At 41.3% G+C, this 12,757-nt stretch overlaps 1 long non-coding RNA gene across 1 annotated transcript; it reads right to left on the reverse strand.

Annotated features, from left to right (window-relative positions):
• Window positions 1-6,196: 6,196 nt before the first annotated feature.
• On the reverse strand, window positions 6,197-8,147 carry LOC138353675 (uncharacterized). Its single transcript, XR_011223238.1, has 2 exons — window positions 7,762-8,147; window positions 6,197-7,624 (listed from the first exon to the last, which is right to left on the reverse strand). It is a non-coding gene; the product is annotated as an uncharacterized lncRNA (long non-coding RNA).
• Window positions 8,148-12,757: the final 4,610 nt, after the last annotated feature.

Raw genomic sequence — 12,757 nt, forward strand, 5'->3', positions numbered from 1 at the left:
TATAACAAATTACCCTACAAAATACAACTAACGCCATCTAGTTTTTTTCCAACGCACTATAAATAGCCAAACAGCAACCCATAAGGTGGGTTGTTGTGCTCGGGTAGGAGGTTCCAAGCTCCGCCCACAGATGGTATGGGGTGCATAATAAATGGCATATCATTGGTAGATATTCTTTGTTGGCATTCCCCGCAACAGCCAATCACAGGAAGGTATTTGCTGGAAACTCTGCCTTCAACAAAGTTTATTCCTAATGAACTCTAACAATAAATTTGTTTAATAAACGAGTATTTAGGGTCAAGCTACAGATGAACATTATAGGATAACGGTGTTTTAGCTTGCAGCTTCGTTAGACAGAATCCCTGGACTTAATTTTAAAAATAACTAGAAAACGTATTTTATTGCTAACTTTTCGAAAAATTTTCCGTTTCTGCCCGAAACGCTGCGCGTACTAGTGGCTTTACAAGATTGTAAATACTATACTATGTACTCTCACAAACCCAATGTACCTTCTTGTATATAAATAAATAAATAAGAAATAAATCCCACCCTAGAAACATAGAGGTACGTAAGTACATAAGTACCAAACACATACCCATAAAGGTACCATACTCAATCCCATATAAGTGTCATACATATGCCCATATAAGAACAATACATATGCCCATTGAGGTACCATACAAAAGCTCTTATAAGTAACATACATAGCCCAAAAAGGTACCATACTTATGCCCTTATAAGAACAATACATATGCCCATTGAGGTACCATACAAAAGCTCTTAAAAGTAACATACATATGCCCAAAAAGGTACCATACTTATGCCCTTATAAGAACAATACATATGTTCTTATAAGTATCATACATATACCCTGATAACTACCATACATATGCCCTTATAAGTACCATAAATGCCCATATAAGTACCATTCATATGCCAATATAGGTACCATACAAATGCCTTTATAGTAGCATACATATGCCCATATACGCACCATGCATAGTAGTCTCTAAATACATGAGGAATATTGCTATAATGTTATTTTGATTATCCATTTATTATTTAGCTCATTTTGATTATTATTACATTTTTTAAAACTCATTTTCTTTAGTAATTTGTTGAGAAAACACGATGATAGGTTTGATATTTGAGGTGGCTGTATCTCAGTAAATATGGCTGTATAGGCGTTAATATTTAAAATTAGCAAAGAAAGACTTTATAGAAAGAAAGGTAAATTGCTGTGGTAAGCACAATGGTACCATTTTCAAAACGATTCTATGGCTGGTTTTGATTTTGAGTTTTGTGAAAAATGACGATTTCGCCAGGGCTCGGATTCTTTGCAGGCGGCGGGCTGTATGTACCCCATCTTTGTCTTCGTCTGCTGGTCAAGTTTTTATTACTTGATTTAATCATTGTCTATCTTCTATATCTATAAAATACGGATGACTGTCTGTGTAAGGTAAAAGGTACGTAAGTACCATAGAGGTACGCAAGTACATAAGTACCATAGAGGTACATAAGTACCAAACACATACCCATAAAGGTACCATACTCAATCTCATATAAGTGTCATACATATGCCCATATAAGAACAATACATATGCCCATTGAGGTACCATACAAAAGCTCTTATATGTAACATACATATGCCCAAAAAGGTACCATACTTATGCCCTTATAAGAACAATACATATGTTCTTATAAGTATCATACATATACCCTTATAACTACCATACATATGCCCTTATAAGTACCATAAATGCCCATATAAGTACCATTCATATGCCAATATAGGTACCATACAAATGCCTTTATAGTAGCATACATATGCCCATATACGCACCATGCATAGTAGTCTCTAAATACATGAGGAATATTGATATAATGTTATTTTGATTATCCATTTATTATTTAGCTCATTTTGATTATTATTACATTTTTTAAAACTCATTTTCCTTAGTAATTTATTCAGAAAACACGATGATAGGTTTGATATTTGAGGTGGCTGTATCTCAGTAAATATGGCTGTATAGGCGTTAATATTTAAAATTAGCAAAGAAAGACTTTACAGAAAGAAAGGTAAATTGCTGTGGTAAACACAATGGTACCATTTCCAAAACGATTCTATGGCTGGTTTTGATTTTGAGTTTTGTGAAAAATGACGATTTCGCCAGGGCTGCCCTGCAAAATACAACTAACGCCATCTAGTTTTTTTCCAACGCACTATAAATAGCCAAACAGCAACCCATAAGGTGGGTTGTTGTGCTCGGGTAGGAGGTTCCAAGCTCCGCCCACAGATGGTATGGGGTGCATAATAAATGGCATATCATTGGTAGATATTCTTTGTTGGCATTCCCCGCAACAGCCAATCACAGGAAGGTATTTGCTGGAAACTCTGCCTTCAACAAAGTTTATTCCTAATGAACTCTAACAATAAATTTGTTTAATAAACGAGTATTTAGGGTCAAGCTACAGATGAACATTATAGGATAACGGTGTTTTAGCTTGCAGCTTCGTTAGACAGAATCCCTGGACTTAATTTTAAAAATAACTAGAAAACGTATTTTATTGCTAACTTTTCGAAAAATTTTCCGTTTCTGCCCGAAACGCTGCGCGTACTAGTGGCTTTACAAGATTGTAAATACTATACTATGTACTCTCACAAACCCAATGTACCTTCTTGTATATAAATAAATAAATAAGAAATAAATCCCACCCTAGAAACATAGAGGTACGTAAGTACATAAGTACCAAACACATACCCATAAAGGTACCATACTCAATCCCATATAAGTGTCATACATATGCCCATATAAGAACAATACATATGCCCATTGAGGTACCATACAAAAGCTCTTATAAGTAACATACATAGCCCAAAAAGGTACCATACTTATGCCCTTATAAGAACAATACATATGTTCTTATAAGTATCATACATATACCCTTATAACTACCATACATATGCCCTTATAAGTACCATAAATGCCCATTTGAGTGCCATTCATATGCCAATATAGGTACCATACAAATGCCTTTATAAGTAGCATACATATGCCCATATACGCACCATGCATAGTAGTCTCTAAATACATGAGGAATATTGATATAATGTTATTTTGATTATCCATTTATTATTTAGCTCATTTTGATTATTATTACATTTTTTAACTCATTTTCCTTAGTAATTTGTTGAGAAAACACGATGATAGGTTTGATATTTGAGGTGGCTGTATCTCAGTAAATATGGCTGTATAGGCGTTAATATTTAAAATTAGCAAAGAAAGACTTTACAGAAAGAAAGGTAAATTGCTGTGGTAAGCACAATGGTACCATTTTCAAAACGATTCTATGGCTGGTTTTGATTTTGAGTTTTGTGAAAAATGACGATTTCGCCAGGGCTCGGATTCTTTGCAGGCGGCGGGCTGTATGTACCCCATCTTTGTCTTCGTCCGCTGGTCAAGTTTTTATTACTTGATTTAATCATTGTCTATCTTCTATATCTATAAAATACGGATGACTGTCTGTGTAAGGTAAAAGGTACGTAAGTACCATAGAGGTACGCAAGTACATAAGTACCATAGAGGTACGTAAGTACCATAGAGGTTGAAAAGAATTGCAACCTGTAGCGCAGTCGACAAAGGTGCGTCTGGGATCATCCCGGACGTAAGTTCGAGCCCTCATCACTGCCCTTGGGGATTTGTTGTATCACGCTATTATTTGTGTACTGATAGGTTGATCACTTAAATAATTCAGTCTCCCAGTTGATGATAGCAGCAGCAACAGTAAAGTTACTTATAGAAGTTTCATTGTGTAACCTAAAGCTCATCTAACATTAATAAACCACTTCTAGATACAACGAAGAAGACATGTCGGGTAATGTTCTGTGGTCCTATCAGTAATTATCCCTGAAGTGGAGAGGTTGTTAGTCCAGATGTGGTAAACAGCAGAGGCAGTAGTATCAGTTATTAAAGTAGGTTCAGTTATTATGGGTATGAGGAAGCAGGACTTCACACAGTTGAGGAAACTGGCTGTATGAGGGTTATCAGGCTCGCAGGTCAATATTATCAAAGGAAAGAAAAATTTTGTTTGCTAGTATTAGGTTTCCAAGGTTAATGTTTATTTCAGTCAGTTAAGAATTCTATAAACGGCTCCTACAGTCAATCAGCCTCAGCACCCTTGACTCAAACGGGTAAAGATATACTCGCCACAGGAATCTAGTTCTAATCATGTCAGTTCTTATGGTATTAAAAGAGCAGAGTCCCACCACCAGAATTGGTCAACAGTTGTGTTGCATCTTTTAATCACATTTCAGTAAGTATAATAAAAAGGGGAATTTGTTAAATGTAGACTAGCAATGCACTATCAGTGTTTTAGATATTTCATTGAAGTTAAATACATTAAGTGATTGTTCATTGTTTAATTATCAAAATTGCAGGTATTGCACAGAATGTAAAGTGATGAGTCAGATACTTTTAAGATGTTTAGTTCTGGATCTATACTAGATTGCACAAGAAGGCTGTGTGCCTAAAAAATGCAAAAGGTAAATTTATAATGCAATGTAAAGAATAAACAATTTTCTAAGTAACTTTTGTAACTGCTCCAAATTCAAGAAACAAAGTTCGACAATTATAGAATAAAATGGGAACAAGTGAAAATTTAAAAACAAGTAATTGGACAAGTACAAAAACACAAATAAAGGATTCACCAAAGAATGACTTTGGAACACACAACTTAGTAAAACTGAGGTACAATCAGGTACACTGAAAGTAATAGCTTACACTAGAGGACATGCAAAACCAGGGGTGCAAGGGAGTATGGAGAGGCTAGGAAACCCAGTCTATACTTTGTGGCTAAAGAATTAAATAAGTAAGTAAGTAAGTAATAAGATTCCGTGTAGGAGCTAAACACAGTCAGCAGCATCAGATGGGGAAACCTTTTAGCTAGAAACTACTGGAACAACATTTTCTTTCAAAGTTGGAGATTAATGGAGTAAGCAATAAGGAAACAACGCAGGAGAACAGCGGGAGTGCTCCCTATTTCCCCGTTCAGATGACAGCACAAGTATCTGTAATCTTGCGCATGGGTGTGTACATATGGGTCACTGCCCTTCAGTTTGTCGCAACAAGCAAGTAATTATCAATAGAAGGTACCAAACCGGGAAGGCCATGTAGCACCATCAAATGTGCGGGATAATCAGAGGGCGCTAAATATCACCAAGGATGCCAATACGAGAACAAAAAACGCATAAGGCGAACGATATCAAAAGTATCCGAGTCACCAAGAATTCTATTGAGGGACAGGTGACCGCGAGGGGCGGCCGGAAAGCAAGACACGCTCGTCCTGGAAGTCGAGACATTCAAGAAGGACATGCACGACCGTAAGAGGGACAATGCAACTAGGACAATAAGGAGCAGGGCGGCGCTCCAAGTGACCATGGGTTAAGCGAGTATGGCCAATACGCAACCTCGCCAGAGCTGTTTCCCACCGCCGGTTACGGTGGAAGGAGGACGGCCACGAGGAAAAACAACATTTGAGTACGTAGCTTGTTACCAGTATGTACGACCGTAAGAGGGACAATGCAATTTGGACAATAAGGAGCAGGGTGGCGCTCCATTAAGTGACCGTGAGTTAAACGGGAATGACCAATACGTTTGTGGCAACAAACTAAAGCCTGTTTGATTTCGGTAATCTGCACTTCACGAGGCAGACGTTACTCTGCCACAAATAGCCTGGCAACTTTCATTTTTTGATTAAAAATTCACCTTAAACCAAGTAAAAAGATTACCAATGTAGAAATCTTAAGTCGACATAATTTAAACAGAGGGAACAACCTGAACACCGAACATGTGTATCAGTCTTTTCTTAAATTTTAACAGTACATCACTGAAGTTTTCAGTGGAATTATTTAACGTCCTGCTAGACGTCCATGCAAAACTTTCCTTAATCAAAAACCATTTACCAATTTGTCCTAATAAAAATTCAGGTCACTTCAGGTCCCTGGCGGGAATTTGGTAGACTTCTGTACCACAGAAGTGGCCACACATTTGCAAGCCTTAGCAGCACACACTCTTTTGTCCTCTATGGACAAAAAGAGATCTGTTAAACACAGTTCAAGGAATTATCACAAAGAGATTGTAGTGCTTTAAAAATGCTAATGTAAGGTAATTATCAAAGGAGGCACCAAACCGGGAAATAAAATTCATAGGTGTCTGAAATGTAATTCTGACCAGTTCCACATTCTTTAGACATTTCTGTCTTACTCTTGACAGGGTAAGATACAGAAACGTAATGGCTAAAACACACTAAAAAGGTGATGAAGATGCTTTTACAAGCTCAAATTATATAGTTATTGTATAATTTACACATTACATGATCAATTTCTGGTACAAGTCCAATATATGTGTTTGAGTATTCGTATAGTAATACAAAGTTCAGCACACCTCATCCCAGGAGGGCGAAAGTCAGTCGTTAACCGACTGACCTGGCTTAAGTATTCAAGAAGATTATGAGCAAGTTTAAATTTTATTTTTTACAACTTCACCCTTCAGGAAACCAGGCCATTTCCGGCCCAAAAAAATTACATCAAAGGCTGGTCTCACAGATAACAGAACGTCGTACCACTGTCGTTCGAGATGTTCTTCAGTACCGGGTTTCCTCTTATTCTTGTGGGTTCCTCGACATGCTGGCTTAAAGTGTCGTCGTCGCCACAAATAGTTCGGCTCTCCATGTATCTTCACGTCCATACTGTTCCTTATTCTCCCAGTCTATCCTTCCGTGATTGAAGTCCCGTTGTCTCATGGTCTGTTTGTGGTCCCGAGCCTGAGGAAGGGAGGAGTGTTAAATCTTAAGGAATATAATTGGATGTTAAGATTACCACAAGATTCCTGTACTCTTACAGACTACACAGCCGTTGAATCCCTTACTAGTAACCTGCACTTAACCTACCAAACACCGTATGTTATGACCTGTATGACGAATACAGTAAAACTAGCCATACAGACCCCTACAGCGAGAGACTGTAGGACAGTGTACCCGCATGACCACCGCCAGGGCCTCTTGCCTCGCTAGTTGGGGGAGCCGATCGGCCGAGCGGATATCACACTGGATTTGTGATCCTGTGATCCTGTGGTCCCGAGTTCGATCCCGGGCGCTGGCGAGAAACAATGAGCAGACTGTCACCCTACGCCCCTGTTACCTAGCAGTAAAATAGGTACCTGGGTGTTAGTCAGCTGTCACAGGCTGCTTCCTGGGGTGGAGGCCTGGTCGAGGACCGGGCCGCGGGGACACTAAAGCCCCGAAATCAAGATAACCTGTCCACGTGAACTGTATCCCACCTGACAACATTACGTAGTTTGAAAAAATTCTTGGCCATTTAGTAAACCCTAATCCAGCAGATTAACACTTAAAAGTTCGTTAAAGTAATAAGTAAACTCAATAAAGACTTCATAAAGGCGATAACGCTCTTTATGAAGTCTTCCTTATCCTCGTCTTTGATACCAAGTAGCTGAAGCCGCTGCCAAGATCAGCAGTAAGAGTTTGCTTGATCCCAGCCGTGGGTATTGGTAGTCGCGCACCACGAGAAGTGGTAGTTCTTACCAGCCTTCGTTTCATATATCTGAAACTATTGAAAATTAAATAGTTAAATTTACTAGAAGGGGACAAAAGATTGATTCTAACCTGCATATTGGGTACTACAAGCACAATAGTTTGTAGTATGGAATTTAGAGTTCAACGATCAAACTAGCACATTTTACTTACCATGTTACCAGGTATGCCACAGGATGGAGTGTCTAGTTTGCTGTGGCTTAAGAACAGTCATTTGGTTTACTTTTTACACTAGAGTAAAAGCTTAACTGTCCTTTAAACATGTGCGAACATCGTCCTACGAAACTAGATTAGCTTATGTGCATGGCTGGGCTAGACTGAACATTCCCAAACTACAACTTTGAACAGCTAGAGTAATCCACTGCGGGTAGTGTCCGGAGACTAGCATCTGAGGTTTACTTATGGCGCGTGACAAGTTTACTTAGGCACAGGGGTGACGCAAGGTGAAGGGGAGGGGGCATGGGACGCAACAAAGGGGCAGGGGTGATGCAAGGTGAAGTGGACGCAGCAAGGAGGGGGGCGGGGACGCAGCAAGGAGGGGGGCGGGGACGCAACATGGGGCGGAGGAAGGGAGGGGGACAGGGGACGCAACATGGGGGCGGAGGGAGGGGGGGGGGGGGGTGGGGGGGGGGTGGGGGGGGGACCCTCACATACAGCTAACCTCAGGAGACGAACCTAGAACTGTATACCAAAAGTGAGGTAAAACAACACTGAAGTGCTTGCTGTCTCATCCTCACTTTTATACCCAGCAGCCAACCAAACCCGGCCGCTGATTGGTGGACATTCACCCTAAACCTCACTCCATTGGTCAACATTTAGCGAGTCTCAAGTGTCAATTAACAATGGCCAACAGGCACTCCTTCACTTCACCAAATACTAACGAGTCTCTAAATGATCCTCAGCTTGAATGTTTGAAGTTGTTCATTTCAAAATCTAATTCACAAACCAAATACAACATTCTGTTGTATTTGGTTTGTGACAGATGGAATGCATTAGGCAGATGCATTGTGACAGATGGAATGCATTTGTAACAGACGGAATGCATTAGGCAGTGATGTGGTGGAGGCTGACTCCATACACAGTTTCAAATGTAGATATGATATAGCCCAATACCTTACCTTGAGGTTACCTTGAGGTGCTTCCGGGGCTTAGCGTCCCCGCGGCCCGGTCGTCGACCAGGCTTCCTGGTTGCAGGACTGATCAACCAGGCTGTTAGACGCGGTTGCTCGCAACCTGATGTATGAGTCACAGCCTGGTTCATCAGGTATCCTTTGGAGGTGCTTATCCAGTTCTCTCTTGAAAACTGTGAGGGGTCAGCCAGTTATGCCCCTTATGTGTAGTGGAAGCGTGTTGAACAGTCTCGGACCTCTGATGTTGATAGAGTTCTCTCTCAGAGTACCTGTTGCACCTCTGCTTTTCAACGGGGGTATTCTGCACATCCTGCCATGTCTTCTGGTCTCATGTGATGTTATTTCTGTGTGCAGGTTTGGGACCAGCCCCTCAATTATTTTCCACGTGTAAATTATTATGTATCTCTCCCGCCTGCGCTCAAGGGAGTACAGATTTAGGCTCTTTAGTCGGTCCCAGTAATTTAGATGTTTTACCGAGTGGATTATAGCAGTAAAGGATCTCTGCACGCTCTCCAGGTCAGCAATTTATCCAGCTTTGAAAGGGGCTGTCATTGTGCAGCAGTACTCCACTCTAGAGAGCACTAGCGTCTTGAAAAGTATCATCATCGGTATAGCATCTCTAGTGTGAAAGGTTCTTGTTATCCAACCTGTCATTTTTCTTGCAGTTGTGACGACTACTTTATTGTGTTCTTTAAAGGTAAGGTCTTCCGACATGAGTACACCCAGATCCTTTACATTGCCTTTTCGTTCTATGTTATGATTTGCCTGAGTTTTGTACGTGGTTTCCGTTTTTATATTTTCAATTTTTCCGTAGCGCATGAGCTGGAACTTATCCTCGTTAAACACCATATTATTTTCTGTAGCCCATAGAAAGACCTGATCTACATCTGATTGGAGGTTTGCCGTGTCCTCTATGTTGCCAACTCTCATGAAAATCCTAGTGTCATCTGCAAAGGATGATACAGTGCTATAGGTTGTGTTCTTGTCTATGTCCGATATGAGGATGAGAAAAAGTACTGGAGCAAGCACAGTACCCTGGGGGACTGAGCTCTTCACGGTTGATGGGCTGGATTTTATTTTGTTGACTATTACACATTGGGTTCTGTTAGTCAGGAAATTGTAGATCCATCTGCCTATTTTCCCGGTAATTCCTTTTGAACGCATTTAATGTGCAATAACACCATGGTTACATTTATCAAAAGCTTTTGCGAAATCTGTGTAAATTACATCAGCGTTTTGTTTGTCTTCCATAGCATCTAATGCCATATCATAGTGGTCCAGCAACTGCGACAGGCAAGAGCGCCCTGTTCTGAAACCATGTTGTCCAGGGTTATGGAGATGCTGTGATTCCATGTATTTTGTGATCTTAATTCTTAGCACTCTCTCAAAAAATTTTACGATGTGCGATGTTAGTGCTATCGGTCTGTAATTTTTTGCCTCTGCCTTATTTCCTCCTTTATGGAGTGGTGCTATCTCTGTTGTTTTTAGTATGTCAGGGATAACGCCAGTATCTAGGCTTTGTCTCCACAGAATGTGAAGGGCCTGCGATAGTGGTTTTTTAGTTTTTGATGAATATGGAGTTCCAAGAATCCGGGCCTGGTGCAGAGTGCATAGGCATACTGTTTATAGCTTCTTCAAAATCTAGTGGGGATAGGGCGACGTCTGATATATGATTTGATGTTGGTATCATATCCATGAAAAATTCATTTGGGTTATCAATCTTTATTGCGTTTAATGGCTCGCTGAAAACAGAGTCGTACTGCTTCCTCAGTAACTCGCTCATTTCTTTGTTGTCATTTCTCATGTCTTTGTTGAGCCTACTGCAGAGGCAGTAGGCTCAAGAATCTATACACCAGTAGATCGACAGTCGAGAGGCGGGACCAAAGATCCAAAGCTCAATCTCCGAAAGCATCTGGAATAGGTCCAGATGCTATTCCATCCTGGAATAGGACAGAATAGGTCCTGTTGTTGTTGTTAAAGATTCGCTACCTGGAACAAAGTTCCAAGTAGCACGGGCTATGGTGAGCCCGTCGAATACGTGGGTCCACTCACTGACCTTCACATCTCTCCACACCCTCAAACAAGTATTTACCCAGGCCATTTCAATGTAATTACGGTATAACTGGAAACTAAGCCTGATACAGGAAACAGGGAGCCTGACAGCTGAGTGGACAGCGCTTCGGATTCATAGTCCTGAGGTTCCGGGTTCGATCCCCGGTGGAGGCGGAAACAAATAGGCAGAGTTTCTTTCACCGTGATGCCCCTTTCACCTAGCAGTAAATAGGTACCTGGGAGTTAGACAGCTGCTACGGGCTGCTTCCTGGGGAGTGTGTAACAAAAAGGAGGCCTGGTCGAGGACCGGGCCGCGGGGACACTAAAGCCCCGAAATCACCTCAAGATAACCTCAAGATAACCACCTTGCCTACTTGTGGAGTTAATGGCTAATTGTATAGCCCCTGTCTAACAGTTTATAAGACTAAGTTAACACTATAGTAGGGCTGTCTTACCGAGGGAGTAGAGACTTCCTGGCAAGAGTTAACCAAGAGTGTTTACAAGCCATAATGCCAAGCTTCAGTGGCATTACTAAATGCCAGATACGAGGAAGGTGTTGTATGGAGAGAAGAGGAGTTTTTCAACTCCTTTTGGCCATGTCGTAGCTCAGTCGATTAAGGCAGCGTCTGGGATGCTCTCGGACGCAGGTTCGAATCCTCGTCACGGCCCTTGTGGATTTGTTGTAGGTCCTGGAGTCTATGAACACCACCAAACTATATCCGATCATCCAGGGTTGTGGGTTCAGGATAGCAGCAGCATCTAACAGCCTAGTCAGAGACCGGGCCGCGAGAACAGTGTTCCCAGCAGTACAAATCACATTTAATTAAGGACAGGCAGGATATAATGCCAGTGTTTGAGATACCAAGTAGCGAGGAGCAGGGCGTTGTTCTATTCCCTCGTTGATGTTCCGTTGTTCAGTTATTCCGTTGTTCAGTACAGAGACTGTTCTCGTTGCCTTGTAATGTGTGGCTGTAGTTGGCTGTACCTGAGGACGAAAGGAAGTTAACATTAGGAATGTTAGGTTAAAAATGGTTAATATGGCGCAATCATTTTTTTCTCTCTTTTTAACGTTACGTAAACGTAGTTCATTAAGCCCTCGTTAGACGCTAGCAATTTCCACTACCACCCACAGGATGGGTATTGGGTGCACACCTAGCACAGGATGGGTATGGGGCCCACTACCACCCACAGGATGGGTATGGGGTCCACCATCACCCACAGGATGGGTATTGGGTGCACAACTAGTCACACGATGGGGATGGGGTCCGCTACCACCCACAGGATGGATATGGTGTCCACTACCACCCACAGGATGGGTATGGGGTCCACCACCACTCACAGGATGGATATGGGGTCCACTACCACCCACAGGATGGGTATAGGGTCCACTACCACCCACAGGATGGGTATGGGGTCCACCACCACCCACAAGATGGGTATGGGGTCCACCACCACCCACAGGATGGATATGGGGTCCACTACCACCCACAGGATGGGTATAGGGTCCACTACCACCCACAGGATGGGTATGGGGTCCACCACCACCCACAAGATGGGTATGGGGTCCACCACCACCCACAGGATGGGTATGGGGACCATAGTACCTAATATCAATATGCAAATATTTAAATGAGAAAATTAATGATTAATTGATAATTAGCAAACTTATCAATTTATGAAACAGACTGACAAGTCTTAAGTGCAAAGTTTATAAAAGGAATTTGAAATTGAGAATCTAGGTAGTAATATCAATTGGTAAATCATAAATATTTTAAAGTTAAGATGTATGTTTAAGTGGTACTGTTGTAGGTAAGAGGGACAGGTAACGTTAGACGTTCTGTTCTTAGACGTTTCTTAGACGTATCTGTCACGTATCTGTTGCGTGACAGATACGTGACAGACACATATCACGTATCAAACTCACTCTCTAACTTTTGGGTCAAACTCAAATGGTCAGTTTAGGTCAA

The sequence above is a fragment of the Procambarus clarkii genome, chromosome 59, assembly GCF_040958095.1.
Source record: "Procambarus clarkii isolate CNS0578487 chromosome 59, FALCON_Pclarkii_2.0, whole genome shotgun sequence".
Lineage (NCBI taxonomy): Eukaryota > Metazoa > Arthropoda > Malacostraca > Decapoda > Cambaridae > Procambarus > Procambarus clarkii.